The sequence below is a fragment of the Melopsittacus undulatus genome, chromosome 12 (genome assembly GCF_012275295.1).
Source record: "Melopsittacus undulatus isolate bMelUnd1 chromosome 12, bMelUnd1.mat.Z, whole genome shotgun sequence".
Taxonomy (NCBI): Eukaryota; Metazoa; Chordata; class Aves; order Psittaciformes; family Psittaculidae; genus Melopsittacus; species Melopsittacus undulatus.
This window is the reverse complement of record NC_047538.1, coordinates 1,549,029-1,562,271: the sequence shown is the minus strand read 5'-3', so window position 1 is coordinate 1,562,271 and position 13,243 is coordinate 1,549,029. Positions and strand designations below refer to the sequence as shown.

General features: G+C 40.3%; 1 protein-coding gene across 1 annotated transcript in view; it reads left to right on the top strand.

Annotated features, from left to right (window-relative positions):
• The window catches only part of DHRS3 (dehydrogenase/reductase 3), a 180,028-nt gene that overhangs the window by 27,429 nt on the left and 139,356 nt on the right, over window positions 1-13,243 (top strand). The gene's annotated exons all lie outside the window — the stretch shown is intronic.

Here is a 13,243-nt window from a genome sequence, read left to right as displayed (position 1 = left end):
CAACTAAGGAAAGCTGACTGGAGTCAGCATTATTTGCTTTAGTGAAGGGGTGGGAGCATGCCTAAGGTGGTCCTCAAAGAAGGGCCAGGCCCGCCCTCTGCACTCTGTTTGGTCAGTACTAAAATGATGATCTCAGCCTAGGTTTAAAGTTACAGGAGCTGTGGCTTTCAGAAGACTCTTACTTAGTAAAGGGGGAAAGGGTATTTAGGCAGAGGGAAGTGTTCAGGGAGTTCTCTCCCTTCTGCAGACTGCCCTTAAGAAATATTTAAGGAACAGCACTAAGGACATTTTTCCTGTTATTTCCAGCAGGGAACTGATGTTTTTGTTCATTTCAAAGCGAGTGCCCATGTTTATCTGAGCAAGTGTGGTAGTGAATGTGCAGTTAGGGAGACTGAAATAGTTTTAGGACAGGATATTTAATTCTGCAGTAAATACTGTCTGAATTTTTCTGCATATTGAAGCCTCTCTTGTGTCCTCAAGTGACATCTAGCTGTCCTCCAGCATCAGTCTCTGCCCACAGGCTTGCTGGCCTTGTCGGTATGCTAATACAACCCTGCAGAGGTGGAGGTTTTTCCCTTTTTTAAAGGAAAGTATGTAGCTATTAGTAGTAAAGCTGCACAATGGTCTGTACAGACTAGATATATTTTCTTGTGTATGTTTCTGCCCATCAGCATTCTATGGCATGAATGCAAGACTAGATGAACTTCCTACCAACATCTGTAACAGACACTACTTCTCACAAGTCATGGTTGTTAGACAGGAACTGGGACTGAATTACACTTGGGAAGCAATGATTTATATTAATCCTTTTCTGAATCTTCCCTTGGCTTGGGCAAGTAATAATCTAATGATTGACATCTATTTAGCAATTTGGTGAGTTTTAATCAGGGTTCACATGTACCAGTGTGCCACATGGCTGAGTGGAGGAAGAATGTGACCTTCCTGGGTTTCTATACCTCAAAGTCCTGCGGTGCCAGGACATTTAGGCTCTGAAGCATAGATTTGTTTTCTTTCTGCTGAGAGCTGTGGAGGAGGTCACCTCTGCAGGAGAGTGGGGCACACTTACGGAAGAGGTTTGCACTTTAAAAAACAACTAAAACATGGCTATGTTGTTTTTGCTCAGTGAGTGATAGTCAGAGCTGAGCCCACAATGCTTTGTTGCACTATGAAGGAGCAAAGCAAGTCCTAACATAAGCAGTGGCAGTAATGTAAAGAAAGCTGCAGGTGGGAAACACAACACCTTCCATAAGGCTTTTCTTTTGAAAGTGATAGGTGCCAAGGGAATTTGTTAGCTATAGATCTAAGTTATGGTGCTATAACTGTACTCGTTGGATTGAAGCAGACTAGGAGAGCAGGATTTCAAGCAGTCAATGTTAATGCAAAGAAACAACAGGCAATATTGGCTAATTTCTTTAGAAAAACAGTGTAATATTGCCATGTACTAACTTTCAGCATGTCATGGGTCTTAAAATCTGGGGTTAATTATTCCTCTATAATGCAGCTTCAGATTTACTTAAAGAATGTTTGCTTCTTAGGCAATGCCATCATGTGAAGCTGGGGGATTATGTCAGTTTTAATGAAACTTACTTTGAAAAATGGAAACAAATAATTTTTACAATATCAGAGCAGAGTATTTGGAATTCTGTCTGTATTTTCAGAACCAAAACTGAATGTAGTACACTATGAAAGACAAGCTGGAACAGTGACTTCTTATAGTAGGAAAAAATAGAAGGTATTAGGATTTCATTCAGTTTCCTCCAAAGGGGCTCTGAAGACATGTCACATTTATGATTATTCATAGAAATGAATCTACCTCAGGTTTAAGAATAAGCTTTTCTAAGGAAGGACAAGCTCTTTGCTGAATGAAATAATATTTTCCTTTAAACACTACTGTATTCTGGGTATAGAACTGGAGCTCTTGAGCTTTCAGGAATTGTAGATGTCCAAGTTCCAGTGTCTGCTTCAATACTTTTTAACATTTTTTAGTATTCTTCCCAAAAAGGAATAGTCTCTCCTATAGCAGCTATTTCTGCTGCTGCTCAAAGAAATACTCTTTAGATAAATTTACTGAACTATGAAGAATTCAATAAAAGTGGCTTCTATCACGGTATCAAAGTGATGGATATACAAATATAGGTATATCAAAGGTATACAAAGGAAAGGAAAGGAATTTGCCCACCAAGTTGGTGAAAAAAGCTAGAATTGTCTTACTATTTGTCATCTTGCTAATTGTCCTTAAGGAACAATGTAGTTGTTAGTGTTGAACTGCTTGTTCCTTGGGGACAACAGTGATAGGAACTTGCCTTCTAGTGGGGTCAGCATGCTGCTGAGTAAGGAGATTAAGGCTGGGAGCCATTGCTGAGCCCTCTGATTTAAACCATCAACTAAATTCTTTCAGAAGAGCCAATATACCCTCGAAAGAGAGTATGGAGCCAGGGAGAGAGGAAGGAGCAGTTTTCCTCTAACTGTAACATATCAATGGGTTTTAATGAAACTATAGTTTAACATATTATAATTTGTTTAAGTCAATAGGGTTTGTGAAAATGAAGGAATTATTCTAGGTTCTGATTTAACAATTCATCTGTGTTTAAAGCAGCACTGAACTATGTGCTCCGCTTGCTTCAAAATGAAAGTTAAGCACTTACTCTATGTAAGTGTATGTCTCTGGGAGTGGACTTGCACATGTGCTCCACCACTGCAGTGAACTGAGGTTTAGGTCTATGAAGAGATGTTGTAATTTGGTATTTTTTGTTCTGGGTGTGTTCTGACAGTTCCCACAAATTGCCAGGATATGAGTGCATGGGAGCCCTCCTTTTGTTTTCCTCAATTTTTTGGCCAGCCAGCTCTGTGTGTTTTTAATCACGGTGGTTTAAGGGAGGAGGTGGAAAGGGTCTTGAGTACAATCAGCCCTCATGTTTTCTTTTCATTATCTGTCCTTTCTGCCTGACTGTATCAGTCATGTGCACAGCCTTGAGAGGCTTAGTCTGTCTCTAGTTCAGCAAGAGCAAAGAATGAAACAGAGCTCAAGGAGTAGAAAAGTAATGACTGTATCCTGCAAAGTGTTATGCCTCAGTGGGCAGAAGTGTGGGATGATGTTTTTCCCTGAATCAATGTTGCAATATGAACCCAGGAGTGCTGAAGTCAATAGAAGACTCCCTGTTGTCATAAATGGGCCTTTAAAGAGCAGCTCTGATATGAGTGAGGACAGCTGTCCTCTGATCCTGTGTAACTCTTCTCGTGCAGGGTGTAAATGTAGTCAGCTCAATTTCTGTGGCTGTAGGACTGCTTTATGTTAGCATTGGTCCATCTACCTACATACACCCTTCTGAAAGTGCAGTGCTTTGTGTTGATCTCTTCCCTGGTATTATTTGGCCTTATAATTGGCAATGATTTGGCAGTTTATCCTGGAACTGATTGCATTTTGCTGCTCATGGAAATAATCTGTGTATGTACATTTAATTCATCTACACTGTAAAAATCTAGCTCCAGATTTCCTTTCCCTGCAAGGAAACACTATGATCCAGAAAGTAAGGAATGCTCCATAGGGCAGAGTGTGACAATAAGCTCTGGGGAAAATGCTGACTCAGCTCCTGAGGTTAACGGGCTGGAGAGAAGGGATGGTTGTAACGCAGCTCCAGACGTTGCATGAAGCTGTTAATTGTACTTAGCCTCAGATGACAACAAACTTGTTACTATTTTCCTGAGATGCTTCAGGAATAATTCCCCTTTTCACTACAGCTACCTCAAAACCACAAGGAAATATATATGGTGAGAGAGAGGTCTAAACTTCGTAGGGCTGTGTTACCAGAACTGATATGTGATTTTTCTTATGTTTGACTGTTTTAGAAACCCTTTGAGCACACCTGAGTCTTTTAGGATGGAAGTTCAGGAGCGCCAAGCATGCAGAGCTCCTGTAAACTGAGCCTGGACATGCCTGACCAGGCTCTAGTGTCTCAAACTGGACAGGAGGTTTCTGCAGGTTTGGTTATGTATCACAAGAAGCTGCCTAAACATCACTTAAGAAAAAAACAACCTATGGGCAGAATTTGCTTTTGATTTCCACCTCCAGAAGAATTTGGTTTGTGGATACTCTCTGCTTGTGATTTAATGTTTTCAAAGAGTAAATCTATTACGTAAAGGATTCAAAAATGGAGATGGGCAATTCTGTACAGCAGGATTTGCTCAAAGGTTACCTGACAGTAAAGCAAAGTTGAAAAACTGTAGCTGTCATTCTTGGTCTCTTCCTATTCCAAGTCATAGAACATCTCTTAAAACTGAATTGTGTGTTTTTGTGTATGTCAGTACCTGCCAAAAGGGGTGGGTTTGGCTGAAAAGGGGAAACAGGAAATAGCTTGAAAATTAATAAAGCTTGCAGAAAACAGTTTCTGTGCTTCTGACCAAATATTGCAGGGCCCACAGCTGCCCCTGGGGTACAGAAACAGGAAATCTGGCAACAGAAAGAGACGGTATCTTTTCAGTTCCAGAGCAGATTTGCAAAGGATATAATCTAATAGAATGCTTAATTTCCACTTTTTGAGTGTAATTCTAGTGAAAGAGTAGGAAATACTGGTTTATTTTCTATGTGCTGGAGATACAGAAGACTTGTACAGGTCATGGTTCTGTGGGAGGAGAAATTCTGGCAGCATGTGAGCTGCATATTCATGGGAAACAGGGTTAGTCAGGCGCAAACCCAGACATTGAAACCTGTCAGCAGTGTCCTGTCTCTGACAACTTGTGAGACTTTGGGACAGTAGAGGGGTAATTTGGATATTTCTCTTTCAAAAGATGAGGCATTTGTGTTGCCTTTTTACATGTGTATATAGAGAGAAGTCATCTCTCTATATACATTTGCAGGTCTACATAGTGGACTTGAAAATGAGTATGGATGATTATGTTCCATGTTATGGGGTTATTTACATGGAAGTCAAAGATTCTTAAAAGGCTTTGCAGAAATACATACCCTTGCCTTCAGAAATGGCCTTTACCTTCCCTTATTTACAAACTGTTAAAGATTAAATCCATAATACCTCTTAATTGATTTGCATAGGCTTTAAACAGGCATAGCTTTATGGTAGATTTTGGTTTAGAGTCAGTGTGCTTTTAGTTCCTAATGTCTCGAAATGCATTTGGTATGCAAGATGTGAGAAAAGGGCAATCTAGAAGTTTTTCATTGTCAGGGAATGGGAGAACTTAAAGACCTATCTGTGTTTCAGGCAGCCTTTTCTGACTGGCAGGAACACCACTTTTAATGTGAAGTTAGCCTTGCAGCTGATGTAAGATACAAGAATTCACTGTTTGAAAGTAAAACATGTCCTGTAGAAAGGGATTGGTATTAGTATTAACAAAACTCAAATATTCGTATTATGCATTAATTCTTAAGATAAGCAACTATAAATCAAATCCTGTTCCTTCACCATCTGTGCTCCTGATTGTAGTGTATATGCACAGATGTGTGAGCAGCCCTGGCTGTCAGATGTACAGAAGAGATTATTGATTTGAAAAATGGCAACAGTGCATGATAGTAGAAGATCTTAAGCTAGAATAATTATATTAGTCAGTTTTAGAGATGGTGCTAGATTTTCAGCTGGTAGAACTCAGTTTCACCAAAATCAATATAGACCAGTGTTCACAACCAGTGTGCCAATCTATGTGGCATTGAGGCAAACTAAAATACTTCATGATCTGGTAAATGAGCGCAGACTGAGCTTGTGCCTCTGGGCTGTACAGCAAGATGGTTGATAGAGCAATTCTGAAGTAGCCAGGTTCCATCTAAGCCAGGAAATCAAAATGTAGTCATCTGACTCTCAAACGAGTATCTAACAGAAAAGCAACAAGCACCTACACTTGCAATAGTTTCATTTGAGATTTAAGGGCAATTGGTCTTTGTACAAGGTGCTTTTCTCCATGATGCTCCTTCAGTCAGTCCTCAAAAGACTTGACTCAGATGGGCTAGGGGGAGGGAAAGGGTAGAGAGGGTTACACAATAGTTACATGTAAGAGTGAGTTGATCTATGTAAAATGTCAATATTTCTCTGATGTTTCAAAGACTGTGGTTTGATGTTAAAGTGAATTTATTTCCTCTTATAATTTCAAAATGTAAATTGTTGGTGGGTTTGGGGTTTTTTGTTTTACTGTAAGGCTCTTCACTGGAAGTAGAATTTGGGCTGTTTAACCCTAAAGCATGATTTATAATCTTTATATCTTTTAAGTAAGAGTAACACCATTGCCTGAGTAGGATACAATTGGTAGACACTGCCTTTCTCAGGAGGATAGATATGTATGTTGGCTGCTTATAAAGGCCCCTGGAGCAGAGCTGCTCATCTGCTTTCTTACTAAAGGTTTCTCTTCAAAGTGAAGTTCTCAGGAGGAACAGTCCTGAAAACATAAATTTTATGGGATACAACAGGTTACATATGGTGTAGGGAGTGGGCACACTCCTGAGGGCTCACTGGAGTTGGGATTTCTGTCAATAAGCATTTTATTCAGAAAAAGTCCCTGCAGAGGCTTGCCAGCAGTTGTCTCTACGTGACATACAATGGGGTGACTCAGAGTTAAATATGGAATGCCCACTCTTTACTACTTTTAAACCTGTGGATGACCACCAGGTATTTAACAAAAAATTATAAGGTTGATATAGGTTTTCTTAGGTCAGGAGTGTTCTTTTAACTAGAACAGTTAAATAAGGAAAGCAACACAGCAATGGAGCCAAAAGGGGGGTAAAAACCACACAAATACTGTGTTATTCAGTCTCATTTATTACAGAATGGTTCTGTGAGTTTGTTTCTTGATACTTTCAAAGGCTTTCATTGCTTTCATAGTGAGTTTATACAGGTAAAGCAAGTCCCTCTCATTAGGAATTTACAAGTTGTAATGGCTTTAAATACACATTTAAAACTGTGTTACTGTGCTGGAAATGCACTGAGAAATGATGTAATCCTGACAACGTGGCTGAGATCACACTGCTTGGAATGCAGGCAGAACCCAGCATGGTCCCTGAATATCCTGTGTCCCAGCAGCCTGGGCATCTTCAGCATGGAGCAGGATCTGCTCGGGTTTACAAGGAGGTGGACTGAGGCACACACAGCATATGGATGCAGCCAGCTGGTCTGTAGATTTGTAACTGCCTCTTTGAATATGCTTATGTGTCTTCTAGAATAAATGAAATACACATGGATGAATAAAGAAGTACTACCTCCATGAAGTTCCATGACAAAATTCCCTTTTTAACTCTGATTTTAGGGAGAAAATGTATATAATGTTGTTTCTTCTCCTTTCTGTATACAAAGCATGTTCCCAAGAATAAGCAGCTTCATAAAGGAGGTGCAAAGACGGGGAGTTGTTTCAGATGGTGGGGGGGCAAGCAGGGGCAGAAACACAGACTGGTGTGTGAAGGGGTACTTAATGTGGGGAAGGTGGGAGTGCAGAGTGATGTTTTCCGGTAACCTTTCCTGACTGACACATTTCATGTAACTGGGATTTATCTGGAAACAATGTAAGTGAATAAACAAGAGACCATGTCTGCAGCCAGCAGAGGGAGTGATCTGCTCTCACGTACTGTTAAAATGTGCTCACTTCCCTAGTCCCAGTGAGGAGATGAAGCAGACAAACATGCTCCAGACAAGCAAGGTTTTGTACTGCAACCTTTCTGCCATGTCTTCAAGCAGCAGCATGTCTTCTCACCGTGGCTACATGTCCAAATGGGTATGAAAATACATGCTTCTGTGGAAGGTTTGGTTAGAGAAATAAGGCACAGTGATCTTACAGCAGTAGAAACCATGGGTTTGCTTGAAATGACAGTTGTGGTGGTGACCCCCAGCTCACCTTCTGACAAGCAAGCAAATTCAACAGCTAGCAGCAATCTGAAGCACTGTATTAAGAGGCAAAGCATACCTCAACTGAAAATGAAACCAAGCCCTGAAATCAGGGCAGGGATCCTGGATGGTTCAGTTATTTTGTAAAAACTGGATTCATTCACATATTATTACACTGACATGAATCATGTAGTCTCTTAAAATGAAATAGTATACCACTGAATTTAATAAAGGGTCTCAGCTGCAAATGCTGATGCTTTGTCTAGGAGAAATACCAGACTAATAGCATGGCTTTATAAGTATTTTGGCCAAAAGGTTATAATACTGGATTGTTTTCCTGAAAAATAAATTGAATAAGTATCACAGGAATGGAGACAAAGCAACAGAGGACACAAAAGAAATCTAAAGCAAGTTTAGCATGGTTAAAACAACTGTTAAATTCAGGGCTTGATTTATTCTCTGAACTTTGCTATAAATCATGAATGTCTGGATTAAATGATGACTCGGGACTGTGTAGGAGAGTGGAGTCCCAGCCTGAATGTGGAACGTGGACCTAAAGTAATGTGATTCAACTGGAATTCACAGAAAGAACTTATCTTTGCATTACACAAATTGTTGCATGAGCTCAGGCTTTGTGATGTTAGCTTGTCAGTAATAACTCAAGGGAGAGAAGGGAAGGTAGTTCAAATGCAGGATTTTCCTATCTAAGAGGTAAATTCAGTCATGCTTTAAATTAGGAAATAAATGTTTTATGCTTTGCTCTCTATTTGCAAGACCTGTCTTGTTCTAGAATTAGTTTATACACAAAGGAGAGTGAGAGAGTTTCTCTCTTGTAGGCCTGCTTACCACTTCAGTAGCTTCAAGCCATGTGTCTTCAGATCAAGGCACTATCATGTTGTTAAAATATATATATTTAAAAGCCCATGCCTTTTAAAATTGATATGCTGAAAGCTTCTGAGGTGAATATCATCCAATTTTAATGTTCCATCCCGTTGCTGCTTCTTGTTATTTCCATATGAAACTGTGGGGAAACCGAGGCACTTAGCACCAGAGTGACTTTTCCAAGGTTATACAATTGGTCAGCGTGGAAATAAGTGTTACAGAATCTCCTTCCAGTGCCCACACTGTCTCTATTCTATAAATTATTTCACTCAATGGAAGTAGTGAATCAAGAGGTTTTTTCCTTATTGGAATGTTAATATCTTCTTGGTTTCACTGTAGGAAACTGTATTAGAGGACCATGATTCATGTCTTTGTAGGTGTAAGCAGCTGTACACCAAGTACAATACCAGGAGTATTAACAATTTCAGTTGCTTGCAAGCATTATTGATAATACAGCATCTTTCATAGCAAAAGAGATCCTTCCTAAAATCAGAGGTTTAGACCCATATCTCTTATACCCTGTACATCCTGTAATCCTTATAGCAATTTTATGCTTTCCCCTGTTTAAAAAAGGGAAACTGATGCCCTGAGGTATTATGCTGTAAGTAAAGGTAAAACACTGGGGTTTAGATTGAAGTGTGCAAACAAGTAGTAAGGCACCTCTAACTCCCACCACTAAGGGTCCTACTGAAGTTCCAGTTTTAAAATTATATGTACCACTGTGAGTACATATACCTGTATGGTATGTTACATCAGCATGTAGGCTGAAAGAAGTTGTGTTTAAGAGATCAGCTGTGCTAATGGTTGCTAATGTACCATTCAAAGTGTGCCTGTAATAGACTTGTGGAGGTTAGGTGCCAGAGAAGTACCCCCAGTTCATTGTCAGGGAGGTAAGTAATTCCTGAAGCAATTCTGAAACTAGTCATTGTAATAATTACCATTATCTATCAACATACTTTTGAAAAGCAAATCCAGAGGCAGCATTACAAGGCTCCAAAACAGCTCGTGCTCAGGGATGGCTGCACTCCCTGATATGATTCCACCTGACATTTTACTCAACTTATTACCAAGGCGAGTGATATGTCAGAAGGCATCAAGTCAAAATATGCCGCATTCCCTAAGGGACACTGGATTTGTGTATAGCCAGAGCGACTTGTGAGAGGATAGAAAGTTCACTTCAGAATGAAGACAAGTGACTGATGAGGATCATCTACCATGAACAGGACTGTGGATATTTCAGTTACCATAGAATCACAGACAGGTTGGACAGGACTTGGAGCAACCTGGTCTACCGAAAGGCATCCTTGCCCATGGCAGGGGGTTGTAACTGGAGGTGCTTTAAGGCCCCTTCCAACACAGACTAGTCTGGGATTCTATGAAGGAGGAAAAAATGACTCTTACAGCTGAAACCAGGACATCATGAAATATTTTTATCGAAAAGGACAACAGAGGGCTGTTTAATAATTATTTCCATGATTTCTACTACTCAGCTGATGCTTGGAATTCTCACTGACACAGATATACTTTCTGCACATTTAAATCTATGAGGGTAATCCATTTAAGCTGTGTGGAGACGTCATAGCAGCTTTCCAGTACCTGAAAGGAGCCTATAAAGATGCTAGGGAGAGACTCTTCATTAGGGGTATGGGGTTAAAACTTAAACAGGGGAAGTTAGATTGGAAAGAAGGAAGAAGTTCTTTACTGTTAGGGTGGTAACATACTGGAATAGGTTACCCAGGGAAGTTGTGAATGTTCCATCCCTGGCTGTGTTCAAGGCCAGGTTGGATGAAGCCTTGGGTGACATGGTTTAGTGTGAGGTGTCCTTGGGAGGTTTTATGGTTGCTGGGAGGGTTGTTTTTGTGATTTGTTGTTTTTGTTTTTCTCTGATGTACCATGCTGACCTCCAGAGAGGTTTTATACTCAAAGAATATATAGGGAGTATTTTAATAAGCATTAGCTGTCAATTAGTTTAGTTGCTATAAATGCATTTGCTGTTCATTAGAACAAAGAGAACTCTCCAAAGGGTTTTTGAGGTGGCACAGGGCACACATAGGAACTATCTGCTTCCTACTGAGAGAACATAAATTTGCTTCCCAGATATTTCAGAATAATTTCTGGGTTTCCTTCCTTGAAAGATAACTTCCCTCCTCTCTGCTAGAACATGCACCATTTGTCACATGGCACCCTCTGCTCAGCCAGATTGCACAGGGGCACATTCAGTGCTTTGATAGAGTGTTCAGCAGAGGGGGGCTGGAAAGGATGAGTATGGAGGGCATGACTTGGAGGAAATCAGTCCAAAAGACTTACTAGCTTCCTGTCTTTCGCTTTATAGTAGTGGTCATGGGTTAAAAATAACAATGTGCTTGGCTTTACATCGGAGCTGGATTAAATTTTGTCATGTCTTGGGGCTTTGAGAATTTGCTCCAACTTCCTTCTGTGTTTAGGTGCAAGTTGAAACAAGTTTCAGATATGAAAGTTATGTTCTACTCCAACAGCTACTTTAAAGTCATTGACTACCCTAAATTTTCCCCTACAACTCTGATGGTGAATTTATATATATATATGTCATTATTTAGAAACTCTTAGGTTTGAAAGAATCTCTGATCTCCTCGAGGTTTTCCAGAACTTGACAGACCCATTGGTGAATCTGCCAAGATAAATAGTGTTTGAGAAGAAACTGGAGTCCAGCTTTATTTGTGACTCTATTACATACAAGACTAGCAGTGGATATACATGAGCACACCTCTGTGCTTAGGAGAACTTCCACCTTCAGTCATCTTTAATTTGCTTTAAAGTTGCAGTAATTCAGGATCAGCTAAGCAGAGGGCATGGGGCTGACTACACTGTAGTGGCTGGATGCAAACTCATTCCTGAGGGAAAAAGAAAATATAATTTACACTGTTCCATCTCTTGTGGATGCTTTTAGAGATTGTCAGTGGTTTACAGTAAGGCAGTGACCACATACCTGTGTGATCCACGCTCTCTAGAGCAGATGATGGAAGTCTTTTGATGGGGTTAGACTGGTCTTATTTGGCTCTGAACTGCAGTGTCTGAAGTTTTCAAACTCAATCCTTGCTGCTGCCAGATTGATTAATTTTGATGGCATTTCCCTCCCAGTGACATGGCAGCAGCGCAGAAAGGCTGGGCAGGTCTAACACAAGTTTCAGTTCACAGTTTCTTCCATCTCAGGAATTGTAAGACAAAGGAATCTTTTGCTTTTTCAGCACTTATATGTAAGATCAGAGGGAACTGTCCAAAGGTGCCCTTTGACTGCATTCATACAACATACCTGGTCATTGCAGGGGAAGGTTTTTCCCAAAAGAAAAAAAGCCCTGGAAGCGAAATTGTAAACATCTGAAGAAAAATGGGACTTGTATTCAGAACTGTTGTTTGGTGCTTTATTTCAGTGTTTGATGGATTAATATGCAGTTAATCATTCAAGTTTGAACACTGTTCCCCATGACACATTGCTAATGTATGAGGGTGAGGAAGGAAAATGTTTGCAGTCCTTGTGTGCACCTGGTACAGCAGTGTTGGACACGACATGTGCCTTAATGAAGCATAAGTTTGGAATAATAACCTCCTCCATGGAAGGAGGAAATTTCCATTCTCAATGGGAAAATATGCTCAACGAGCTCTTTAAAAATGTGGGTGGGGATGGACCATTTTCAGTCTCTTCTAGGTAAGGATGTGTTGGCTGAGATTGGGTTCCTTCATGTTCTTTCTTTTTTTCTTACATTACTCAAATTATTCCAGGAAGTTTTGAGCACATTTCAGGGGAGAGCTGGAAGTTCCTAAGGTGAAATCTTTGTCATTTTCCTGTAAAGCTATTTCTTACTTCACTAGATGGAGAAGCAAATGGGTTTTGTTTGGTTCCTCCTGCTTGCCATGATGTAGTGCTACAAGCACACCAAAGATCCAGGACCAGTGTGGGCTTATCACTATTTTATTTTAGAGGTTTCTCTTACCAGTATCCTGAATAGCAAATTGAAGGAATGAAAAGCCAGATCTTTGTTGTTTTAGTCCAAAGCCTGCCGACTGTTACTGTTCTGTTTATTCAACTCCTACAACTGGAAGGTATGGAGACAAATTGGTTTTGCATCTTCATTCTGCACAAAAGCGTTTGTCACAAACTTCTCCAAAGTTCTTTGATTATGAAACTGTTACCCTGTTTGAAATACAAGCGTGTTCCTTGAGCTCATCCTGTACCTCTCGCCTTAGGGGAGCCTAAAGGGCAGAATCGCAGGTTTTGTATTTACCACAGTGGCAGGTGAAGCCAGACAAAATGCTGATATGCATGATACATCATGAGCTACTGAAAAGTGTTCTCAGTGCAATCATGCAATAGGTGATTGGCAATCTGTGGTTTAGGGACCCTGCTACTGTAACAAGTAGCCAAAAGAACACCACCAATTAGCACATAAGAACACTACTGGGATTATATCTTATTTTCTTGCATGGAGTGACTTAATAGGCCACTGGAAGAGGAAGAAGTGAAGCTCGGAGCATAGATAAGCTATAGGCGTATGGTAAAACTTGCTCCTAGCTCA